Genomic DNA, 26795 nt, shown 5'->3' with positions numbered 1-26795 from the left:
TTGGTAAACTTATTTAACTTTCCACTGCCTCAATTTCATCACAGTAGAAAGAATGTTGATAACAATAATACCTATTCAACAAAATAATTTGTGAGGTTAAAATAAAATATATGTAAATTGCTTAAAACAGAGCTTTCATGTAAGGGCTAAATACTAGATGCATTATCTTGTAGGCACTGCCCTATTATTTTCTATTGTTTCCCATTGACCTTATTTGTCAGTCCTTCCCAATAACCTATGTTAGATCACTGCCTCTTCTTTGTACCTGCTCATTTGCTTGTAGAGGATTTTAAGGTGTGATGGTGATAGCCAAGAGAAAGTTTCTGGTGAAAGGGTATTCCCAAGCCAGGAGTCTCTATGTCCCACGAGATCTTAAAACCAACATGCCAAGTATCAGGATCTCTGCCTTCCAGCTGAGGGTCATCCTCACTTTCCTCTTCTGGGCTTTCACAACTATAACTGTACATGGCCACCGCCATCAGTTCCACCAAATTTTCATCATGATGCCAGCTAATGGCCATTTTTCCCATGCCAAAATAAGGCTCCTCTTTCATGTATTGCATTTTCTGGGGACCCACGCAATTCAACAAAGTGACGTTGTATGTTGCTCTGTTCTTAATGTCCAGACCCTGTGGAAATCTGGACCTATATACACCGGCATGGCATTGATATCAGATATCTCTTTACCAGTGAGTTCTTCCAAAGCCTGCATGGTCTCTATCTGCAGGTAGTCATGAGCTTGAGGAAGGTCTGACAGGCAGCTGCTATGCCAGCCTTGTTGTGTTTTGGACTAGCGCCCTTCACTGGCCAGGGTACCATAAGAGCCTGGTGTTGAGGTACTTGTAGGTACAGCCTAGGTTGCCAGTGAAGAGGCGAGATACGAGAGTGAGCAAATTTTTGCCTTGGATCCTAACCAGGTCCCGGAAGAAGCAGCCATGCTTGTGCAGCATGAGGAAAGCTTCTTGCACTTCTTTTTTTTCCAAAGTCAGAGTGCTTTTTTTTTATTATTATTAACACATAATGTATTATTTGTTTCAGGGGTACAGGTCTGTGATCCTTACACAATACTTTATGGAGCTCCTCGGTTCTGCTGCCAGCTTGTCAGAGAATCAGTTTCGGATATTTCAGCTGCCACTGCTGATAGAATTCATCATCCTTGGGGGTCAGATAAGGAAGCCAAGTATCTTTGAGCTCTTCAAGAAGCCTGTTTCTTAGCTTCGCACTCTCATTCCTCTGCAATCGGGGTCCACTTCATGCTGCCACTACAGTCACGTTCGCCACTGCTCTGAAAAGGTTCTTATTAGTATTGAGAACATATGGAGAAATCAATAACATTGGCAAAGAAACCCCTGTGTTTTCCTTTATTGATTACTGATGAATCAAAACCAGGGTCAGTTTTTTCTTTTGCCCTCCTAGTAATTAAACAGATCGTTGCAAAAATCAGAGAGGCTTAAAGAATTTTGTTCTGAATTTTCTTTTGTTTTTTCCCTCTTTTTTAATTTTTTATTTAAATTCAATTTAGTTAACATATACCATATTATTAGTTTCAGATGTAAAATTCAGTGATTCGTCAGTTGTATATAACACCCAGTGCTCATTACATCAAATACCTTCCTTAATGCCCCTCACCTAATGACCTCATACCCCACCCACCTCTTCTCCAGCAACAATCAGTTGGTTCCCTAGGGTTAAGAGACTCTTATGGTTTCCTTTCCTCTCTGTTTTCAACTTATTTTATTTTTCCTTCACTTACCCTATATTCATCTGTTTTGTTTCTTAAATTCCACACATGAGTGAAATCACATGGTATTTGTCCTTCTCTGACTGACTTTTTTCACTTAGCATAATACACACTAGTTCCATCAATGCCATTACAAATGGCATTCTTTTTGAAGGCTGTGTAATATTCCACTCTTTGGGTGTACCACTATTCTTTTTCTATTTAACTGTCAATGGACATCTGGTCTGTTAACCATTTGTATATCTTCTTTGAAGAAACATCTCTTCATATCTTCTGCCCATTTCTTGACTAAGTGTTGAGTCCTGTAAGTTATTTGTATATTTTGGATACCAATCCTTTATCTGACATTTGTCTAGCAAGAAGTTGCTACAACTAGATCAAAGAGTTTGCTGCCTATGTTCTCCACTAGGATTTTGATGGATTCCTATCTCACATTTAGGTCTTTCACCCATTTTGAGTTTATTTTTGTGTATGCTATAAGAAAGTGGTCCAATTTCATTCTTCTGCAAGTGGCTGTCCACTTTTCCCAACACCAAGAGTTGAAGAGACTGTCTTTTTTTCCACTGGATATCTTTCCTTCTTTGTTGAAGATTAGTTAACCATAGATTTGAGGGTTGATTTCTAGGTTCTCTATTCTGTTCCATTGATTTATGTGTCTGTTTTTATGCCAGTACCATACTGCCTTGACAATTGCAGCTTTCTTTTTTTAAAAACATTTTATTTATTTATTTTGACAGAGAGAGAGAGAGCACAAAAGCAAGGGGAGTGGCAGGTGGAGGGAGAGGGAGAAGCATCTTATCGTTTTTGGTGCAATTTAAGTGGGATCAATTCCTTGATTTCTTTCTTCTGCTTCATTGTCAGTGTATAGAAATGGAACTGACTTCTGTGCATTGATATTATATCCTGCCACTTTTCTGAGTTCCTGTATCTATTCCAGCAACTTTTTGCTGTAGTATTTTGGATTTTCTACATAAAGAATCATATCATCTGTGAAGAATGAAAGTTTGACTTCTTCTTTGCTGATTTAGATGCCTTTTATTTCTTTTTGTTGTCTGATTATTGAAGCTAGGACTTCCAGTACTATGATGAACAATAGTGGTGAGAGTAGACATCCCTGTCATATTCCTAAACTTAGGGGAAACTCTCAGTTTTCCCCCCATTGAGGATGATATTTATTGTGGGTCTTTCCTATATGACTTTTATGATATTGAGGTATGTTCCTTCTCTCCCTGCACAGTGGAGGGTTTTTACCAAGAAAGGATGCTGTATTTTGTCAAATTCATTTTCTACATCTCTTGAGAAGTCATATGGTTCTAGTCTTTTCTTTTATTAATGTGGTGTGTCACACTGATTGATTTGCAGATGTTGAACCACCCTTGCAGCCCAGGAATAAGTCCTACTTGGTCATGGTGAATAATCCTTTTAATGTATTGGATCTATTAGCTAGTATTTTAGTGGGAATTTTTGCATCCATGCTCATTAGGGATATTGGTCTCTAATTCTCCTTTATAATGGGATCTTTTTCTCATTTGGATTAAGGTAATGCTGGATTCATAGAAGGAGTGTGGAAATTTTCCTTGTATTTCTATTTTTTGGAACAGTTTCAGATGAATAGGTGTTAATTCTTCTTTAAATATTTGGTTGAATCCCCCTGGGAAGCCACCTGGCCCTGGGCTCTTGTTTGTTGGTAGATTTTTGATTACTGACTCAATTTCATTGCTGGTTATGGGTCTGTTCAGATTTTCTATTTCTTTCTGGTTCAGTTTTGGTTGTTTATATGGTTCTACAAATGCATCCATTTCTTTCAGATTTCCTAATTTGTTGGCATATAGTTGCTTATAATAATCTCTAAAAATTGTATTTCTTCAGGGGCGCCTGGGTGGCTCAGTCGTTAAGCGTCTGCCTTTGGCTCAGGTCATGATCCCAGGGTCCTGGGATCAAGCCCCGCATCGGGCTCCCTGCTCCGTGGGAAACCTGCTTCTCCCTCTCCCACTCCCCCTGCTTGTGTTCCCTCTCTCGCTGTGTCTCTCTCTGTCAAATAAATAAAAATCTAAAAAAAAAATTGTATTTCTTCAGTGTTGGCTGTGATCTCTCCTGTTTCATTCATGATTTTATTTATTTGGGTCCTTTCTCTTTTCTTTTTGATAAACCTGGCTAGGGGTTTATCAATCTTATTAATTCTTTCAAATAACCAGCTCCTAGTTTCACTGATCTGTTCTACTTTTTTTTGGTAATTTCTACATCATTAATTTCTAGTCTAATCTTTATTATTTCTCTTCTTCTGCCGGATTTAGTTGTTTTTTTTTTTAAAGATTTTATTTATTTATTTGAGAGAGAGAATGAGATAGAGAGCATGAGAGGGGAGAGGGTCAGAGGGAGAAGCAGACTCCCCGCCGAGCGGGGAGCCTGATGCGGGACCCGATCCCGGGACTCCAGGATCATGACCTGAGCCGAAGGCAGTCACTTAACCAACTGAGCCACCCAGGCGCCCCGGATTTAGGTTTTACTTGCTGTTCTTTTTTCAGCTCCTTCAGGTGTAAGTTTAACTTGTGTATCTGAGACTTTTCTTACTTCTTGAGGAAGGTCTATATTGCTATATACTTCCCTCTTAGGACCGCCTTTCCTGCATCCAAAAGGTACTGAAGTGTCATGTTTTCATTTTCATTTGCTTCCATTTATTTTTTTTAAATTCTTCCTTAATTTCCTGGTTGATCCATTATTTCTTTAATAGGATGCTCTTTAACCTCCATGTATTTGTGATCCTTCTAATTTTTTTCTTGTTGTAGTTGACTTCAAGTTTTAAAGCATTTTTGTCAGAAAATATGCTTGGTATGATCTCAATCTTTTTGTACTGGTTGAAACCTGACTTGTGACCCAGTCAGTATGTGATCTATTCTGGAGAATGTTCCATATGCACTTGAGGAGAATGTGTATTCTACTGTTTTAGGATGAAATGCTCTAAATATATCTGTAAAGTCCATCTGGTCCTGTGTGTCATTCAAAACCCTTGTTTCCTTGTCGATCTTCTGCTTAGATGATATGTCCATTGCTGTGAGTGGTGTCTTAAAGTTCCCTACTATTATTGTGTTATTATCAATGCATTTCTTTCATTTGTTAGTAATTGGTTTATATATTTGGCTGCTCTCAAGTTAGGGGCATAAATATTTACAACTGTTAGATATTCTTGTTCGATAGACCCTTTTACTATACCATGGTATCTTTCTTCATCTCTTCTTACAGTCTTTGGTTTAAAATCTAGTTTGTCTGATATAATGATGGCTACTTCAGCTTTTTTTTTTGATACCTTTGACATGATAAATAGTTCTCTACCCCCTCACTTTCAATCTGGGGTCTAAAATGTGTCTCTTGTAAGCAGCATATCGATAGATTTTGTTTTTTGTTTTTTATCCATTCTGATACCTTATGTCTTTTGATTGGAGCATTTAGTCCATTTACATTCAGAGTAATTATGGAAAGATATGAATTTAGTGCCATTGTATTACCTGTAAAGTTGCTGTTCCTGTAGATTATCTCTGTTCCTTTCTGGTTTTTGTTTCTTGGGGCTTTCTTTTCACTCAAAGATTTCCCTTTAATATTTCTTGCATGGCTTGTTTAGTGTTCTCAGATTCTTTAATTTTTGCTTGTCCCAGAAACTCTTTATCTCTCCTTCTATTCTGAATAACAGTTCTGCTAGATAAACTATTCTTGGCTGCCTATTTTTCCCATTTAGCACATTGAATATATTTTGTGAGTCCTTTCTCGCCTGCCAGATCTTTGTGGACAGTTCTGCTGCCAGCCATATGTATCTACCCTTCTAGGCTAAGGACTTCTTGTGCTAAGCTCCTTTCAGGATTTTCTCTTTATCTTTGAAATTTGCAAGCTTCACTATTTTATGTCAAGGTGATAACCTATTTTTATTGATTTTGAGGGGAGTTCTCTGTGCCTCCTGGACTTGAATACATGTTTCCTTCCCCAGGTTAGGGAAGTTCTTTGCTATAAGTTGTTCAAATAAACCTTCTGCCCCTCTTTGCCACTCTTCAGCTTCTGGGACCCCTATTATCCAGATATTATTTTGCTTTATGGAATCGCTGAGTTCTCGAAGTCTCCCTTCCTCATACAGTATTTGTCTTTCTCCATATCAGCTTCCTTATTTTCCATCATTTTGTCTCTTGTATCACTGACTCTGTCTTCTGCTTCATTTATCTTTGCTGTTAAAGCTTCCCTTTCTGACTGCATCTCAGCAATGTATTTTTAACTTTGGCCTGATTATATTGTAGTTCTTTTATGTCTATAGTAAGGGATTCTCTAGTGTCTTCTATGCTTTTTTCAAGCCCAGCTAGTATCTTTATAGTCATCCTTTTTAATTCCAGTTCAGACATTTCACTTATATCCTTATTGATTAAATCCCTGGCAGTGAGTATCACCTCTTTTTCTTTCTTTTGGGGTGAATTCTCCATCTAGTCATTTTGTCCAGAAAAGAAATAAGGAAAGAAAAAGGGAAAAAAAAAACAAATAGCAATAACAACAACAGCAACAGAAACTTCAGGAAGTTTTTTTGTTGTATGCTGTGTACACTCTGCTCTTGTGTTTTTGCTGCTCTTTCCCACTCATCCTTCTTCTACACAGTTCCTCCTTGCTTGTAGTGGGAAGTGTTTGGACCTTTAAGTAGTTGTGCTCTGATTTGTTCTTCAAAATAAGCCTGTAAAAGAAAAAAAAAGAAAAGAAAAAACAAAATGAAAATCAAACAAAAACAAAAAACCTGATCCAAGACCAAAGGAAAAGGAATAAACATACAAACAGGCAAACAATAAACTATAAGCTTGATTCTAAAAAAATAAGAAAGAAGGAAGGAAAAAAGAGTAAGTATAGAAGAAAAGAGAAAAAAATTAAGAAGCCTGATCTGAAAAACAAGAGAAGGAAACAAACAAACCAACAAATGAACAAGAGATTATAATCCTGATCCAAAAAAAGATAGAGAAAAGAAAAAGAAAGAAAAATATATAAAAAATAAAGGATAAAGAATAAAAAATAAGAAATAGAAAAATAAAGAATTTTAAAAAATTTAAAACAATTGAGAACAAAGGAGTAAAAAAAAAAATTTAAAAAAGAAACAAGCCTGGTCTTATTTCCACCAGAAGTTAATATTTGGAGCTTTCTTTAATCAGTAGACTTGGTATATGTGGGGGTCTGTATTGGTCTTCTAAGGGAGAGGTCTGCTGGGCTGGCTCACAATCTGTCTTGCCCTAGTGAAAACACCCCCACTGGGTGCAGGGGGGTGGGGTTTAGTGTAGGGGACTCCATACTCCACTGGAGGCACCATGATTCTCTATGAAGTCTGACTGCCAGCGTGCGGGGGTGAGAGAGGGGTTGTGGTGGAAAGAATATGTTGAAAGAAAGAATATGTTGTCACCCTGTCTTCTTGTCCCTGGGGAGGGTAACTCCTGGCCACCTCTTTTCAGGACACTCTCTTTAAAAAGCAAACTCTCTCTTGTGTCCTGTGCTTTTGTCAGTTCCTTGCCCTTAACTTTTCTGTGCCCAGGCCATTAACATTGCCTAGAGCCACAGATCTCCTGTATTTTATCTCTGGTTGGTGGCTGGGATTCAAAACTACAAGTTTTAAAAGGCCTGGTAAGGTGCGAGGTCATGTTCATCCCCTGGAGGAGAGGCTTCGGGTGTGACCAGCACTGCCCCATCCCCAAAAAGCAGTCGCACAGTGCACCTGCAGAGGCTGGAGTTTATTGTAATGCTCAGCGAAAAGCTAGAACCAGGTTATTGACTCAGTCCCCTACTCCGTTCTGTCCCAGAAAAGCCCTCACAGAGGCTTCAATCTATTGCAGCAGTGAAAAGTGCTGGCCAGGTTATCTGCAATCTGCTCCTGTCTGCTTTCTGCTCAGTTCTGCTACAAAAAAAGCAGCTGTTCCATGCACACATGGAAGTTTAAGCCTATTGTGGCTCACAGTGAAGAGTTGAGGTTTTCTGCCCTCTGCACCCACCTCTGACCCTGGTGTAAAGCACAGCTCAGTGGCTCCTTGTTGGCTTTTTTTCCTTGGAGAAGCAAAATATGCTCTTCCAAAATGACTTCCAGGAAGGGGTGTGATTTCTCCCTGTGTAACCCAGGGCATCTCCTCACCATGGCTTATGTCCCTACCCTCTGTGCTGTCTCCCATTTTTTCCTTCTCCCTGTCTTTGCTCTGCAAAAAGGGTTCCCTCTCCCAAAAGGCCACCTGGCTTTCCTCTCCCTAAATTCATGGCTCCAAACCTGGTATCTGCTACATTCTCTCCTTTCAACTATGCAGATTGTTTCCTTAGTCCTCAGATGGTCTAGTTGAATGTTGATCTAGCTGTATTCGAAGGATGAGACAAGTTCAGGGTCCCCCTACTACTCCACCATCTTAACTCTCCTCCCCCCTTTTCACTACTTTTTACCATTGTAATTACTATATGTCTTGGTCTGGACCTCTTTGGGTTGATTTTGTGATGGGATCTCTGTATTTCCTGGATCTGGATATCTATTTCCTTCCCCAGATTAGGAAAGTTGTCAGCTATTATTTCAGGTTTTTTTATGTTATGTTAATCACCATACATTACATCATTAGTTTTTGATGTAGTGTTCCATGATTCACCCAGTGCTCCATGCAGAACGTGCCCTCTTTAATACCCATCACCAGGCTAACCCATCCCCCCATGCCCCTCCCCTCTAGAACCCTCAGTTTGTTTCGCAGAGTTCATAGTCCATAGTCTCTCATGGTTCGTCTACCCCCCTCATTCTTCCCCTCCTGCTATCTTTTTCTTCTTCTTCTTTTTTCTAAACATATAATGTATTATTTGTTTCAGAGGTACAGGTCTGTGATTCAACAGTCTTACACAATTCACAGTGCTCAGTTATTATTTCTTTAAGTAATTTTTCTGTCCCTTTTCTCTCTCTTCTTCTGGAGTCCCCATAATGCAAATGTTATTATGCTTGATGGAGTCACTGCATTCCTTAAGTCTATTTTCATTTTGCATAATTCTTTTTTCTCTCATTTGATCAGCTTGCTCATTTTCCATTATTCTGTCTTTCAGGTTGTTAATTCATTCCTCTGCTTGCTCTAGCCTATTTATTCTATTTAATGTATTTTTAATTTCATTTATTGTGTTCTTTATCTCTGATTGGTTCTTTTTAATATCTTTGTTAAGGGTCTCACTGATGTCTTCCACTCTTCTGTCAAGTCTTTTGAGCATCTTTATGATCATTCCTTTAAGTTGTTTATCAGAAATATTATTTATATTCATTTCTCTTTGGTCTCTTGCTGTGGTTTTGTCCTATTATTTCATTTGAGACAAATTCCTCTGCCTCCTATTTTTTTTCTAACTCCCTGTGTATATTTCTCTGAGTTAAGAAAGTCAGCTACAACCATTCCTCTTAAAAGTAGTGGGTGGTGCATACACTTTTAAGAAGTTGGGGCTTGTCCTCTTCCAGAGGCGTTCATCGTTGAATATGATGCTAGCTGTGGGTTTTTCATATATGGTCTTTATTATGTGAAGGTATATCCAAATCCACTTTATTGGAAGAGTTAAGATGGCAGAGTAGTAGCGGGACCCTATGTTGCCTTGTTCCTCAAACAAAGCTAGACAAATATCAAATCATTCTGAACACCCAAGAAATAGATCTGAGGACTGAAAGAACAAACTGCACAACTAGAGGGAGAGAAGAGGCTACACTGTGGAAATTAGGATGTGCAGAGAATTGATTAGGGGGAGAAAAGAATCCCAGGTGCTGTGGAGCAGAGTGACCCCTAATCATGGACAGTAGAAAGAAAGAGAGAGAAAGAGAGAGAGCAGCATATAGGGGATTGCACAAGAAAAACACTCCCCCAAAATCATTGCCTGGGAAAATGAAAGGTACTGATTATTGTGAGTTTTTACAACAGCAGAGCTCAACTGCATTTTTAGAAATCTGTGCAGTGGCTGGTGTAGAAACTGGCAGGCACAGTGGTGGTCCTGTGGAGAATGAAGGCAGTGGCCCAGGAGAGGACAATATGATCTGCAGATTCCCTGGGATGCACTGTGAGAAAAGGTTCCCCTTTCTTAGAGTGCATGTGAGAGAGGTGGCACTGCCTATCAGGGAACAGAGGAGCCAGTGGGTGTCACTGTGCCTTCCAGTTCCTTAACATAAAGGCAGAGACACATGCTCAGGGCAGCAAACCTGGACACTGGGTTTTTGCTACACTTTACTCTAAATTCCAAGCTCCTGTGCATTGTGGAACTGCCCTTCTGGGACAAACTGGCACCAGACAAAGCACAGTGAGACCCTCTCCCAAAGGATCAGCATGGATCATACCAGCATGATCCCTAAAGTTTGGAGTTTTGAAACTCAACCATTGTGCCTGAGACAAAACACAGGTGCACTGCACTCTTGGGCAGGCAGATGGCCCAGATACAAACATGGTGAAGGCAGGGATCTGAGGGATGCCTAGGATATACAAGGAGAGATTGTTTGCTCTTCTGTGAGGGTTTCCCTGATAGTGACTGGTGGGAACTACCCTCACCAGGGATGAGGAAGAAGTCTGACACCATTTTTCTCTGCCACCCACCAACACAGATTGACTTCAGTGAACAACATAGCACCCAAAGTGGAGGCCTGAGCCACCTACAACAAACTCCAGCCCCTTTGATCTGCAGGTGCTTCTTTACTAGTGAGAATTTGCCTGAGAACCAGAGCATCAGACCCCTCCCCAAGAAGACCAGCACAAATGCCCTGCATACAAGTCTACTAACCATAGAGTGCTGCCAAGCTTCAGCTATAAGGGAAATACCATTAGGTCTCTATTAACAAGCAGAGGTGAGCACAACTAGTTAAAACTCACCACACACTGGACAAGGTCCAGACTCTTCCCACCGGAGGAAAGGAAAAACTCTGCAGAGGACTGACCTGAGGGAAAGAGCAACCAAACACAGCAGCAGAATGCACATGCCATACACCAGAAAAAAATTCTTAAAGTGTCAGGCCCTAGACAATATATGACCTCATCTTCATAAAGAACTTACTCTTGGGAGCAGGAAACATAAGGCTTTCCTAACATACAAAAGAAGACAAAAACCTAGACAAAATGCCAAAAGGAAGGAATTCATCCCAAAAGAGAGAACAAGAAAAGATCGCAGAAAGAGATCTAATCGAAATAGATATAAGTAATATGACAGATCCAGAATTTAAAACAACAATCATAAGGATACTTGCTGGGCTTGAGAAAAGCATAGAAGACACCAGGGACTCCCTTACCACAAAGATAAAAGACTTAAAAACTAGTCAGACTAAAATTAAAAAAAAAAATTGCTATAACTGAGATGCAAAACTGAATAGATGTAAGGACCACAAGGAGGGAAGAGCCAAAGGAAAGAATAAGTGATATAGAAGATAGAACTATGGAAGATAATGAAGCTGAAAATAAGAGGGAAAGAAAAACACTGGATTGTGAATGTAAACGTAAATCAGAGATTCCATAAAGCATAATAGCATTCGGGCACCTGGGTGGCTCAGTCCGTTAAGTGTCTGTCTTCGCTCAGGTCATGATCTCAGGGTCGTGGGATTGAGCCCTGCATTGGGATCCCTGCTTGGCAGGGAGCCTGCTTCGCCTTCTGTCTCTGCTGCTCCCCCTGCTTGTGCTTTCTCTCTCTCTCTCTAATAAATAAATAAAAACCTTAAAAAAAAAGCATAATAGCATTCATATCATAAGAGTCCCAGTAGAAGAAAAGGGGCAAAATGTTTATTAGAACAAATTATAGCTGAAAAATTCCTTAATCTGGAGAAGGAAACAGACATCCAAATCCAGGAGGCACAGAGAATACCCATCAAAATCAACAGAGCCTGGGTGGCTCAGATGGTTAAGTATCTGCCTTTGGCTCAGGTCATGATCCCGGGGTCCTAGGATCGAGCCCCGCATCAGGCTCCCTGCTAGGCAGGGAGCTTGCTTCTCCCTCTGCCTCTGCCTCTCTCTCTCTCTCTGTGACTCTCATGAATAAATAAATAAAACATTTTTAAAAAATCAACAAAAGCAGGACAACAAGACATATCATAGTAAAACCTGCAAATTAGAGATAAGGAAAACTTCCTGAGATTAGCAAGAAAAAAAAGACTCTCTACTGTATAAGAGAAGACAAAAAAGGTAGGAAGGAGACCTATCCACAAAAACATGGCAGGCCAGAAGGGAGTGGTATGATATATTCAACATGCTGAATGGGAAAAATGGCACTCAAGTATGTTTTAATCAACAAGGCTGTCATTCAGAATAGAAGGAGAGATAAAGAGTTGCCCAGATAAAGAAAAGCTAAAGGAGTTTGTGACCACTGAGCCAGCCCTGCAAGAAATATTAAGGGGGACTCTCTGAGTGGGAAAAAAAGACCAAAAGTGACAAAGACTACAAAGGAACAGAGAAAATCTCCAGAAACGACTTTACAGGTAATACAATGGCACTAAATTCATAACAATAATCATTCTCAATAGAAATGGACTAAGTGCACCAGTCAAAAGACATCAAATGTCAAATGTTAAATTATCAAATGTCAGAATGGATTTAAAAAAAAAAAGACCCATCAGGGCACCTGGGAGTCTCAGTTGGTTGAATGTCTGGCTCTTGGTTTTTGGCTCAGATCATGATCTCAAGGTTGTTGGAATGAGCCCAGAGTCAGGCTCCATGCTCAGTGGGGAGTCTGCTTGCAGATTCTCTCTCTCAGCCCCTCCCCCACCCACTCACACACACTGTCTCTCTAAAATAAATAAGTAAATCTTTAAAAATCCGATATATCTAAAGCTGTCTAAAAGAGACTCATTATAGAACAAAAAACACCTCCAGATTGAAAGTGAGAGGATAGAGAAACATTGTTCATACTAATGGACATCAAAAGAAAGCCAGAATAGCCATATTTATACCAGATAAACTAGATTTTAAACCAAAGGTTGTAAGAAGAGATGAAGAAGGGCACTATATCATAATAAAGGGGTCTATTCAAAAAGAAGATCTAACAATTGTAAATATTTATGCCCCTATCTTGGGAGCACCCAAATATAAAAAACAATTAATAACAAATATAAAGAAACACACTGATAATAATGCAATAATAGTAGGGGATTTTAATACCCAATTTACAGCAATGGACAAATCATTTAAGGAGAAAATAAAGAAGGAAACAATGGTTTTGAATGACACACTGGACCAGATGGACTTAACAGATATATTCAGAATATTCCATCCTAAATCAGCAGACTACACATTCTTTTCAAGTACACAAGGGGGCGCCTGGGTGGCTCAGTTGGTTAAGCGACTGCCTTTGGCTCAGGTCATGATCCTGGAGTCCCGGGATCGAGTCCCACATCGGACTCCCTGCTCAGCAGGGAGTCTGCTTCTCCCTCTGACCCTCTTCCCTCTCGTGCTCTCTCTCTCATTCTCTCTCTCTCTCAAATAAGTAAATAAAATCTTTAAAAAAAAAAGTACACAAGGGACATTCTCCAGAATACATCACATACTGGGTCACAAATCAGGCCTCAACCAGTATAAAACAAATGAAATCATACCATTCATATTTTCCTACCACAATGCTATGAAACATGAAGTCAACCATAAGAAAAAAATTGGAAAGACCACAAATACATGGAAGGTAAAGTACATCCTATAAATAATGAATGGATTAAACAAGAAATTAAAGATGAAATTTAAAAAAAATACATGGAAACAAATGAATACAAAAACATGATTGTCCAAATCCTTTGGTATCCAGCAAAAGTGGTCAAAGAGGGAAGTATATAGCAATACAGTCTTCCCTGAAGAAACAAGAAAATTTCCAAAAGCACAAGTTAACCTTCCACCTAAGAAGCTGGAAAAAGAAAATGAAGTCTAAAGACAGCAGAAGGGAAGTAATAAAGATTAGAGCAGAAATAAATAACATAGAAACAAAAGAAAATCAGTAAAACAGATCAGTAAAACTAGGAACTGTTCATTGAAAGATTTAATAAAATTGATAAACCCTGGGATGCCTGAGTTGCTCAGCCAGTTAAGTGTCTGCCTTTAGTTCAGGTCATGATCCCAGGGCCCTAGGATTGAGTCCCGCATTGGGCTCCTTGCTCAGCAGGGAGTCTGATTCTCCTTCTGCCTGCTGCTTCCTCTTGCTTGTTCTCTCTCTCTCGTTCTCTCTCTCAAATAATTAAATAAAATCTTAAAAAATAAAAATAAAATTGATAAACCCCTAACCAGACTTATCAAAAAGAAAAGAGAAAGGACCCAAATAAATGAAATCACAAATGAGAGAGGAAAGATCACAACCACCACCACAGAAATACAATTACAAGAGAATATTATGAAAAATTATGTTCCAACAAATCAAACAATTTGGAAGAATGGATAAATTCATAGAAACATAGAAACTACCAAAACTGAAATAGGAAGAAATAGAAAACTTGAATAAGCTGATAACCAGCAAAGAAATTGAATCAGTAACCAAAAATCCCCCAAGAGGGCGCCTGGGTGGCTCAGTTGGTTAAGCGACTGCCTTCGGCTCAGGTCATGATCCTGGAGTCCCGGGATCGAGTCCCACATCGGGCTCCCTGCTCAGCGGGGAGTCTGCTTCTCCCTCTGACCCTCTTCCCTCTCATGCTCTCTATCTCTCATTCTCGCTCTCTCAAATAAATAAATAAAATCTTTAAAAAAAAAATCCCCCAAGAAACAGAAGTCCAGGGCTTGATGGATTCACAGGGGAATTCTGCCAAACATTTAAAGAAGAGTTAATACCTAGGCTTCTCAACATCTTTTAAAAAAATAAAAATAGAAGTAAAACTTCCAAACTCATTCTACTAGATCAGCATGACCTTGATTCCAAAACCAAATCAAGTCCCCACTACAAAGGGAATTACAGGCCAATATCCCCAATGAACATTGATGAAAAAATTCTCAACAAAATACTAGCAAATCAAATCCAACAGTACATTAAAAGAATCATTCAACATGATCAAATGGGATTTATTCCTGGGCTACAAGAGTGGTTCAATATTCACAAATCAATCAACGTGATACACTACATTAATCAAAGAAATGATGAACGCTATGATCCTCTAAATAGATGCAGAAAAAGCATTTGACAAAATACAACATCCATTCTTGATAAAAACCCTCAACAAAGTAGTGATAGAGCAATCATATCTGAACATTACAACGGATGTATAATAAAGATCCACAGCTAGTATAATCCTCAGTGGGGAAAAACTGAGATCTTTTCCTCTATGGTTAAAAACAAGAAAGAGATGTACACTCTTACCTTTGTTATTTAACATAGTACTGGAAGTCCTGAACTCAGCAATCAGACAACAAAAAGAAATAAAAGCCATCCTAATTGGCAAGGAAAAGTCAAACGTTCACTTTTTGCAGAAGACATGATACAATATATACAAAACCCAAAAGGCGCCACCAAAAAATCACTAAAAGTGATACTCAAATTCAGTAACGTTACAGGATACAAAATAAACATGAAAAAATCTGTTGCATTTCCATGCATCCAATAATGAAGCAGCAGAACAAAAAATCAAAGAATTGATCCCACTTACAATAGCACACACACACACACACACACAAGATACCTAGGAATAAACCTAAACAAAGAGGTAAAAGATCTGTACTCTGAAAACTATAGATCACTTATAAAAGAAATTGAAAAGTACACCAGTAAATTAAGAAACATTCCATGCTCAAGGGTTAGAAGAACAAATACTGTTGAAATGTCTATACTACCCAAAGCAATGTACATATTTAATGCAATCCCTTCCAAAATACTAGCAGCATTTTTCACAGAACTACAACAAAGAATCCTAAAATGTGAATGGAAACAGAAAAGACCCCAAATAGCCAAAGCTCCTGCTGAGCAAGGAGCCCGATGCGGGACTTGATCCCAGGCCCCTAGGATCAGGACATGAGCTGCAGGCAGATGCTCAAACGACTGAGCGACCCAGGCATCCCACTGGACCACTTTCTTACACCATACTCAAAAATAAATTCAAAATGGATGAAATACCTAATTGTGAGATAGGAAACCATCAAAATCCTAGAGACCACAAGCAGCAATCTCCTTGACAGCAGCCGTAACAACTTCTTACTAGACAGTTCTCCTGAGTAAAGGGAAACAAAAGCAAAAATGAACTGTTGGGACCTGATCAAGATAAAAACTTCTGCACAGCAAAGGAAACAGTCAACAAAACTAAAAGACAACCTTCAGAATGGGAGAAGATATTTGCAAATGACATATCTGATAAAGAGTTAGTATCCAAAATCCATAAAGAACTTTAGATCAAACTCAACACTGAAAAGATGAATAATCCCATTAAAAATGGGCAGAAGATATGAATAGACATTTTCCCAAAGATGATATACAGATGCCAAGAGACACATGAAAAAATGCTCCACGTCACTTGGCATCAGGAAAATACAAATCAAAACTACAATGAGATATCACCCCACACCTGTCAGAATGGCTAAAATTAAGAACACAGGAAACAACGGACTGGGCAAGGATGCAAAGAAAGGGGAACTCTCTTACACTGTTAGTGGGAATGAAAACTGGTGCAGCCAATCTGGAAAACAGTATGGAGGTTCCTCCAAAATTTAAGTATATAACTTGCCTACAATCTAGCAATTACACTACTAGGTATTTACCCAAATTATACAAAAATAATGATTAGATGGAACACATGCACCCAATGTTTATAGCAGTGTTATCAACAATATCCAAATTATGGAAGGAGCCCAAATGTCCATCAACTGATGAATGGATAAAGAAGATGTGGAATATATACACAACAGAATATTACACAGCCTTAAAGGTAATGAAATCTTGGGACACCTGGGTGGCTTAGTCAGTTAAGCATCTGCCTTTGGCTCAGGTCATGATCCCAGGGTCCTGGGATTGAGTCCCTTTTCGGGCTCCTTGCTCAGTGGGGAGCCTTCATCTCCCTCTGCCCGCTCTGCCTGCTGCTCCCCCTGCTTGTGTGCTCTCTCTCACTCTGACAAATAAATAAAATCTTTAAAAAAAATAATGAAATCTTCCCATTTGCAATGACATGGATGGAGCTAGAAAATATTATGCTAATGAAAATAAGTCTGTCAAAGAAAGACAAATACCATATTATTTCACTCATATGTGGAATTTAAGACACAACACAAATGAGCATAAGGGGGAAAGAGAGGGAGGAAAAGCATAAAAGACTCTTAACTATGGAAAAGAAACTGAGGGTTGCTGGAGGTGATGTGGGTGAGGGGATGGGCTAAATGGATGAATGGTATTAAGGAGGGCATTTGTTGTGATGAGCACTGTGTGTTATATATACGTGAAAATCACTAAATTCCACTCCTGTACCTAATATTACACTATATGTTATTAAGTCTTTAGTATTTAAATAAAACCTTATTTTAAAAATCCACTTCATTGAGAGTTTTTTTTTTTCAGAAACAGATGTTGAATTCTGTCAAACCCCTTTTCTATATCTACTGAGATGATTATATGATTTTTATTTTTTATTTTGTTGATGTGGTATATCACATTGATTGAGCTGCAGATAGTAAACCATCCTTGCATTCTCAGAATAAATCTCACTTTATTGTGATGAATGATCTTTTAATATATTGATGAATATGTTTTGCTAATATTTTGTTGATGATTTTTGCATGTATGTTCACCAGGGTTATTGGCCTGAAGTTTTCTTTTTTTGGTATATTTGTCTCATTTTGGTATCATGATAATGCTGACCTCATACGTTAATTTGGACATTTTCTTTCCTCTTCTATTTTTTAAAACTGTTTGAGAAAAATAGGTAATAACCCTTCTTCAAATGTTTGGTAGTGTTCATCTGTGAAACCATCTGGTCATGGACACTTTTTTTGTAGTTTTTAAATTACTGATTCAATTTTGTTACTAGTAATCAGTCTGTTCCAATTTTCTATTTCTTCCTGATTAGGTTCAGAAGATTATATTCTTCTAAGAATTTATCCATTTCTCCTAGGTTGTCCAATTTGTTGACATATAATTTATTACAGTATTATTTTGTAATCCTTTGTATTTCTGTGGTGTCATTTGTTCTATTTCATTTCTGATTTTATTTGAGCCCTTTTTCTTTTCCTTTTTTATTAGTTTTGTTAAAAGTTTATCAATTTTTTTATCTTTTCAAAAAACAAGCTCTTAGTTTCATTGATTTTTTTTCTATTTCTTTATTAGTCTCTATGTCATTTATTTCTGCCCTGATAGTTATTAATTCCTTGCTTCTACTTAACTTTGGCTTTGTTTGTTCTACTTTTCCTACCTCCTTTTGGTGTAAGCTTAGGATGTTTATTTAAGCTTCTTTCTTTAATTTTTTTATTTATTTATCTTTTGGGGGGTCTTTATTTATTTTTTTAATTTTATTTTATTATGTTATGTTAGTCACCATACAATACATCATTAGTTTTTGATGTGGTGATCCATGATCCATTGTTTTCGTATAACACCCAATGCTCCATGCAGTACGTGCCCTCCTTAATACCCATCACCGGGCTAACCTACCCCCCCCAAAACCCTCAGTTGGTTTCTCAGAGTCCATAGTCTCCCATGGTTCATCTCTCCCTCCAATTTCCCACCCTTCATTTTTCCCTTCCTTCTCCTAATGTTCTCCATGCTATTCCTTATGTTCCACAAATAAGTGAAACCATATGATAATTTACTTTCCCTGCTTGACTTAGTTCACTTAGCATAATCTCCTCCAGTCCCATCCATGTTGATGTAAAAGTTAGGTATTCATCCTTTCTGATGGCTGAGTCATATTCCATTGTATATATGGACCACATCTTCTTTATCCATTCATCTGTTGAAGGGCATCTTGGCTCTTTCCACAGTTTGGCTATTGCGGACATTGCTGCTATGAACGTTGGGGTCCATATGGCCTTTCTTTTCACTACATCTGTGTCTTTGGGGTAAATACTCTGGAGTGCAATTGCTGGGTCATAGGGTAACTCTATATTTAATTTTTTGAGGCACCTCCACACTGTTTTCCAAAGTGGCTGTACCAACTTACATTCCCATCAACAGTGTAAGAGGGTTCCCCTTTTTCCACAACCTCTCCAACATTTGTTGTTTCTTGCCTTGTCAATTTTTGCCATTCTAACTGGTGTAAGGTGGTATCTCAATGTGATTTTGATTTGAATTTCCCTGATGGCTAATGATGATGAACATTTTTTCATGTGTCTGTTTTGGAGAAGTATCTGTTCATGCCTTCTGCCCATTTTTGGGCTTATTTTTTTTTGGGTGTTGAGTTTGAGAAGTTCTTTATAAATCTTGGATACCAGCCCTTTATCTGTAGTGTCATTTGCAAATATCTTCTCCCATTCTGTGGGTTGCCTCTTTGTTTTGTTGACTGTCTCCTTTACTGTGCAGAAGCTTTTTATCTTGATGAAGTCCCAAAAGTTCATTTTTGCTTTTGTTTCACTAGTTTTTAGAGATATATCTTGAAAGAAGTTGCTGTGGCGGATGTCAAAGAGGTTATTGCCTATGTTCTCCTCTAGGATTTTGGTGGATTCATGTGTCACATTGAGCTTCTTTTTTTTTTTTTATTTCTTGAGTTAGGCCTGTATTGCTATATGTTTTCCTCTTAGAGATAATTTTGCTGAGCATCAAAATTTGTGGACCATTATGTTTTCATTTCCACTTGTCTCCATGTATTATTTTATTTCTTCTTTTATTTCCTCATTGACTCATTGGTTGTTTAGACTTTCTCTGCTTTTTTTGTTGTTGTTTGCTTTCCAGATCTTTTTTAATTTGTGATTGATTTATAATTTCATAGCTTTGTGGTTGGAAAAGATATCTGATATTATTTCAATCTTCATAAATATATTGAGATTTGTTTCATGGCCTGTGATCTATCCTGGAGGATGTTCCATGTGGACTTTAAAAGAAAGTGTATTCTGTTGTTTTGGGGTGGCATATATGCTATAAATATCTGTGATGTCCATCTGGTCTAATGTGGCATTCAAGAACACTGTTTCCTTATTGATTTTCTGCCTGGATGATCTATCCGTTGTTGTAAGTGGGGGTATTAGTCCCCTAGTATTATTGTATTACCATCAATTTCTCCTTTTATGTCCATTAATATTTGCTTTATATATTTAGGAGCTCAAATATTTGGGGCATAGACATTTGCAATTATTATATTCTCTTGTTGGATTGATTCTTTATCATTATTTATTGCCCTTATCTCTTGCTACAGTCTTTCTTTTAAAGTATATTTCTTCTGTTCTATTGCTGCCCCTGCCTTTTTTTTTTATTGCTTCCATTTGCATGGTTAGTACTTTTCCATCCTTTCATTTTCAGTCTGTATGTGTCATTATGCCTGAGATGAGACTCCTGTAGGCAGCATATAGATGGGTGCTGTTTTTTTAATCCATTCCTCCACTCTATATCTTTTGATTCAAACATTAAACCATGGACATTTAAAGTAATTTTTAATATGTATGTCTTTTTGTTAATTGCCTTCCCTCCCATAGTTCTTTTTTATTCTTTTCTTCTTTTCTTGCTTTATTTCACTGTGATTGATCAGTTTCTGTAGTGTTACGTTTGGCTTTCGTCTCTTAATTTTTTCTGTATCTATTATAGTTTTGTGGCTTGTTACCATGAGGTTTATATATAACATCCTATGTATATAGCTTGCTATAATAAGTTGATGATTATACAAATTCAAACATATTCTAAAAAATATTTTTAAACACCCTCCAACACACTTTATGTGCGTGTTTTCATATTTTATATCTTTTTATTCATGATTTTCTTATGTCTAATTTTGACCTTTCCTTTTCTACTTAAGGAAGTCCCATTAACATTACTTTTCAAATGGTTTTGTGGTGATAAAATCCTTTTTTTTTTTGTATAGGAAAATATTTATCTGTACTTCAATTCTAAGTGATAATCTTGCTAAATAGAATAATCTTTCCTTTCAGTATGTTATAAATATGTCACTCTCATCTGACATGTGAAGTTTCTGTGGAATAATTAGTTGATAGCCTTATAAGTTTCCCTTGTAGGTGATATTTTGCTTCTGTGTTGCTGTTTTAAAACTATTTCTCTTTAACTTTGACATTTTAATTATTATGTGTTGTGGTGAGGAACTTATTGGGCTTATCTTGTTGAAACTCTGTGTTTCCTAAACTTGGACATCTATTTCCTTCCCAAATTAAGGAAGTTTTCATGTATTATTTCTTCAAATAAGTTTTCTGCTCTTTTCTCAATGTTCTTCTTCTAAGATCACTATAATGCAAATGTTTGTTTGCTTGATATTGTCTAAGAGTTCCCTTAAACTATCCTCATTTAAAAAAAAGTTATTTTCTTTTTCTAGCTCTGATTGGTTGCTTTGCATTATCTTGTCTTCCTGATCAGTATGTTTTTCTACATCCTCTAATCTGTTGATTCCCTCAAGTGTTTTCTGTCATTTAATTTATTGAATTCTTCTGTTCTGATTTTTAAAATATCTTCTATATCTTTATAAAACTGTAACCGAGTTCTTCCACTCTCCCCTCCAGACCAGTGAGCATCTTCACAATCATTACTTTAAACTCTTTATTAGAACTATTGCTTATCATTGTTTTATTTAGTTCTTTTTCTGAGGTATGGTCTTATATTTTTATTTAGAGTATATAATTTTCTCTCCTCATCTTGCTTGAATTTTTGTGTTCATTTCTTTTGTTTCTTTTTTCAAGTTTTTATTTAAATTCCAGTTACTTAGTATACAGTGTAATATTGGTTATAGGTGTAGAAATTAGTGATTCATCAGTTACATACAACACCCAGTGCTCATCACAACAAGTGTCCTCCTTAATACCCATCACCCATTTAACCAATACCCACACCCACTTCCCCCTAGCAACCCTCTGTTATCTATAGTTAAGAGTCTTTTTTCTGCATTACCTCTTTCCCCCCAATCTTCAGCTGTTTTGTTTCTTAAATTCCATATATGAATGAAATAATATGGTATTTCTCTTTCCCTGACTGACTTATTTTGCTTAGCATCATACTCTCTAGTTCAATCCATTGTTGCAAATGGCAAGGTTTCATTCATTTTATGGCTAAGTAACATTCCATTGTGTGTATATATATGTATCCATTCATCAGTGAAAAGACATTTGGGCCTTCTTCCATGATATGGTTATTGTTGGTAATGCTGCTATAAACATCAGGGTGCATGTAGCCTTTTGAATCAGTACTTTTGTATCCTTTGGGTAAATACCTAGAAGTGCAAATGCTGGATCATAGGGTAGTTCTGTTTTTAACTTTTTTAGGAACCTCCATGCTGTTTTCCAGAATGGCTGCAACAGTTTGCATTCCCACCAACACTGTAAGTGTGTTCCCCTTTCTCTTCATCCTTCCAACATTTGTTGTTTCCTGTATCATTAATCTTAACCATTCTGATAGGTGTGAGGTGATATCTCATTGTAATTTTGATTTGTATTTTCCTGAGGATGAGTGAGGTTGAGCATCTTTACATGTGTCTGTTGGTCGTCTGTATGTTTTCTTTGGAAAAATGTCTATTCATGTTTTCTGCCCATGTCTTAACTGGATTATTTGTCTTTTGGGTGTTGAGTTTGATAAATCCTTTATAGATTTTGGATACTTACCCTTTATCAGCTCTGTCATTTGCAAATATCTTCTCCCATTCCAAAGGTTGCCATTTAGTTTTATTGATTGTTTCCTTCACTGTGCAGAAGATTTCTATCTTGATGAAGTCTGAATAGTTCATTGTTGCTTTTGTATCCCTTGCCTCAGGAGATATATCTACTAAGAAGTTGCTAGGGCCATTGTCAGAGAGGTTACCACCTGTGTTTTCCTCTAGAATTTTGATGGCTTCCTGTCTTCCATTTAGGTCTTTCATCCATTTTGAATTTATTTTGTTTGGTGTAAGAAAGTGGTCTAGTTTCATTCTTTTGTACATTGCTGTCCAACACCATTTATCGAAGAGACTCTCTTTTTTCCATTAGATATTCTTTCCTGCTTTGTCAGAGATTAATTGACCATATAGTTGTGGGCTCATTTCTGGGTTTTCTATGCTCTTTCTTTGATCAATGTGCCTGCTTCTGTGCCAGTACAACACTATTTTGATGACTGAAGCTTTGTAATATGACTTGGAGTCCAGAATTGTTGTGCCTCCAGCTTTGCTTTTCTCTTTCAGGATTTTTTTTTTTGCATTTCAAGGTCTTTTGTGGTTCCATACAAGTTTTAAGATTGTTTGTTCTAGCTCTGTGAAAAACACTGGTGGTGTTTTGATGTTTGAATTAAATATGTATATTGCTTTAAATACTATACTCCATGTATTTTAACAATATATGTTCTTCCAGTCCCTGTGCATGGAATAGATTTCCAATGTTTTATGTCATTTTCAATTTCTTTCATCAGTGTTTTATACTTTTCAGAGTACAGATCTTCTAGCTCTTAGATTAGGTTTATTCCTAGGTATCCTATAGTTTTTGTGCAGTTGTAAATGGGGATGATTCCTTGATTTCTCTTTTTTGATGTTTCATTATAGTGTATAGAAATGCAGCAGAGTTCTGTACATTCATTTTCTATCCTACAATATTACTGAATTTGTATAGCTGTTCTAACAATTTTGGGGTTGTGTCTTTCAAGTTTTCTATATAGAGTATCATGTCATCTCTAAATAGTGGAAGTTTTACTTCTTCCTTGCTAATTTGAGAATATTGAACCACACTTGGAACCCAGAAATAAATCCCACTTGATTGTGGTGAATGCCTCTTTTAATGTCCTGTTGGATTTGATTTGCTAGTATTTTGTTAAGAATTTTTGCATCCATGTTCATCAGGGATATTGACCTATCACTTTTTTTTTTTTTTAGTAGGGTCTTTGCCTGGTTTTGGAATCAGGGTAATGTTGGCCTCATAGAATGAGTTTGGAAGTATTCCTTCCATTTCTATTTTTTGGAAGATTTTGGGAGGAATAGGCACTAACTCTTCTTCAAATGTTCGGTAGATTTCCCCTGTGAAGTCATCTGGCCCAGGACGTTTATTTTTTGGGAGATTTTTAATTACTGATTCAATTCCTTTGCTGGTTATCAGCCTGTTCAAGTTTCCTATTTCTTCTTGTTTCAATTTCAGTTCAATTCACACATATGTTTCCAAGAATTTATCCATTTCTTCCAGAATGTCCAATTTGATGATATATATTTTTTCATAATATTCTCTTAAATTGTTTGTGTTTCTGTGGTGTAGATTTTTATTTCTCCTCTCTCATTTGTGATTTTATTTGGGGTCTTTCTCTTTTCATTTTGATAAATCTGGCTAGCCGTTCATCAATTTTATTAATTTTTTTAGAAATCCAGCTCCTGGTTTCATTTATCTGTTCTACTCTACTGTTTTTTTAGTTTCTACACCATTTATTTCTACTCTAATCTTTATTATTTCCCTTCTTCTGCTGGCTTAGGCTTCATTTGTTGTTCTTTTTCTAGCTCCTTTTGGTGTAAGGTCAGGTTGATTATTTGAGGTTTTTCTTGCCTCTTGAGTTAGGCCTGTATTGCTATATATTTCCCTTTTAGGCCCACTTTTGCTGCATCCCAAAGATTTTGGACCATTGTGTTTTCAGGTTTGTTTGTTTCTGTGTATTTTTTTATTACTTTTTTAATTTCTTGCTTGGCCCATTCATTTCTTAGCAGAATGTTCTTTACCCTCCATGTGTTTGTGGTCTTTCCATTTTTTTTTTCTTGTGGTTGACTTGAAGTCTTATAGCATTGTTTTCAGAAAAGGTGCATTGTATGATCTCAACTTTTTGTACTTGTTGAGGCCTGATTTGTGACCTATGATGTTATATATTCTGGAGAATGTCTCATGTGCACTCAAAAAGAATGTGTATTCTGCTGTTTTAGGATGAAATATTCTGAATATATGTTAAGTCCATTTGGTCCAGTTTGTCATTCAAAGCCACTGTTTCCTTTTTATTTTCTGTTTAGGTGATCTATTGGTGTAAATGGGGTGATAAAGTCCCCTAATATTATTGTATTATAATCAGTGAGTTCTTTTGTGAGTGTTATTAATTGTTTTATATATTTGCTCACAATTTGGGGGCATAAATATTTACAATTGTTAGATCTTGATGAATTGTCCACTTTATTATGACATAGTGCCTTTCTTCATCTCTTCTTACAATTTTTGGTTTAAAATCTAGGTTGTCTGATATAAGGATGGCTACTCCTGCTTTCTTTTGACATCTATTTGCATAATAAATATTTCTACATCCTCTCACTATCAATCTGCTCATGTTTTAAAGTGTAAAATGAGTCTCTTGTAGGCAACATATGGATAGGTGTTTTTTTTTTTAATCCATTCTGATACCCTATGTCTTGATTGGAAAATTTAGTCCATTTACATTCAGATTAATTATTGATAGATATGTATTTGTTGCCATTTAATTACTTGTTTTGTCATTGATTCTGGAAATTTTTCCTGATCCTTTGTTATTTTTGTTGCCTTTGATCTTTTGTTTTTTCCCACTCAATGAGTCCCCTTTAATACTTCTTGCAGGACTTGTTTAGTACTCATGAACTCCTTTAGTTTTCGTCTTGGAATCTTTTTATCTCTTGTCTTCTGAGTGATAGCCTTGCTGAATAGAGTATTCTTGGCTGCATAGTTTTACCATTCAGCATGTTGAATATATCATGCCACCCTCTTCTGGCTTGCCACCTTTCTCTGGAGAAATCTGCTGCTAAACATTTTGTTCTTCCCTTGTAAGTTAGGGACTTCTTTTGTCTTGTTGTTTTTAGGAATTTTTTCTCTATCAGTAAATTTTGCAGATTTAACTACAATATGTCCTGGTGTTGGCCTCCTTTTGTTGATTTTGTTGGGTGTTCTCTGTGTGTCATGGATTTGTATATCTGTTTCCTTCCCTAGATTAGGGAAGTTTTTAGCCATAATTTCCTAAAAAAAACCTTATGCTGCCTTTTCTCTCTCTTCTTTTTCTGGGACACCTATGATACCAGTGTTATTAGGTTTGATGGAGTCACTGAATTCTCTGACTCTACTCTCCTGATCCAAAATTTTGCTTTCTTTTTTTGTTCAGGTTCATTATTTTCCATAATTCTATCTTTTATGTCACTTATTTTTTCCTTTGCTTTTTCCATCCTTGTGCTCATTATATCCAGTTAGTTTTTCGTTTTGGCCTGATTGCTTTTTTAGCTCTTTTATCTCTATGGAAGCTGTCCCCTTGATGTCTTCCATCCTTTTCTCATGTCTACATAGTTTCATTATGATTGTTACTTTAAATTCTCCATCAGGCATATTGCTTATAACTGTTTTAATTAGATCTCTGCCTGTGACCTTTTCTTGTTTGTTCTTTTGGGATGAATTCTTCCATCTTCACATTTTGTGTAGGTCTTTATCTTCTTATGTGTGTTGTGAAAGTGTCTTATGTTTCCTGCTCTTGGTGGCATAATGAAAAAAAGGTCATATAATGTCCAGGGACTGTCACTTCAGGTAGTGTCTCTGGTGTGTGATATGTGCACTCTGCTGCTGTGTTTTGGCTGCTCTATCCCTCAGGTCAGTCATCTGCAGAGGCTCTCCTTGTCTGCAGTGGGAATTGTTTGGACCTTCGCCAGAGTGTGTTTATTTTAATTAGATGTACTCTGATCTGCTTGTCTAAAGAGACCTAATGGTATTTCCATTAGAACTGACGTTTTGCAGAACTTTATGATCAGTAGACATGGTGCATGTGGGGGTTTGTGCTTGTCTTCTGGGGCAGGGGCCCCCTGTGCTGGTCCTAAGGCACACTTGCCTGAGAAAAGCAGTACCAGTAGAGAGTAGGGGGGTGGGACTTGTTATAAGCAATTAGGTAGCCAGTTTTGGTGCTATTCTGTTTACTGAATTGGGTTTATGCTGAGGGGTGGGGAGGGATATGGTGCCAGTCTGCTCCTTTGTCCCCAGAGAAGGGAGTCTGTGCCTGCTGTTCTCAGAGAAGCACTTTCAGAAGAGCAAATAATTTCCCCTTGTGTGTCACAGGCATCTCTCAGATTGCTGATTTCTCATTGTCT

General features: G+C 37.3%; 1 pseudogene; it reads right to left on the bottom strand.

Moving 5' to 3' along the window:
- Nucleotides 1-269: 269 nt before the first annotated feature.
- Nucleotides 270-26795, bottom strand: part of LOC114207445 (alpha-ketoglutarate-dependent dioxygenase FTO pseudogene) — a 67583-nt pseudogene continuing 41057 nt past the window's right edge.

This window comes from Eumetopias jubatus, unplaced genomic scaffold (assembly GCF_037043125.1).
Source record: "Eumetopias jubatus isolate StellerSeaLion01/CBP00866 unplaced genomic scaffold, mEumJub1_p1.0 scaffold_11, whole genome shotgun sequence".
Lineage (NCBI taxonomy): Eukaryota > Metazoa > Chordata > Mammalia > Carnivora > Otariidae > Eumetopias > Eumetopias jubatus.
Note: the sequence above shows the minus strand (reverse complement) of the source record. Positions and strands in the feature narration are given on the sequence as shown.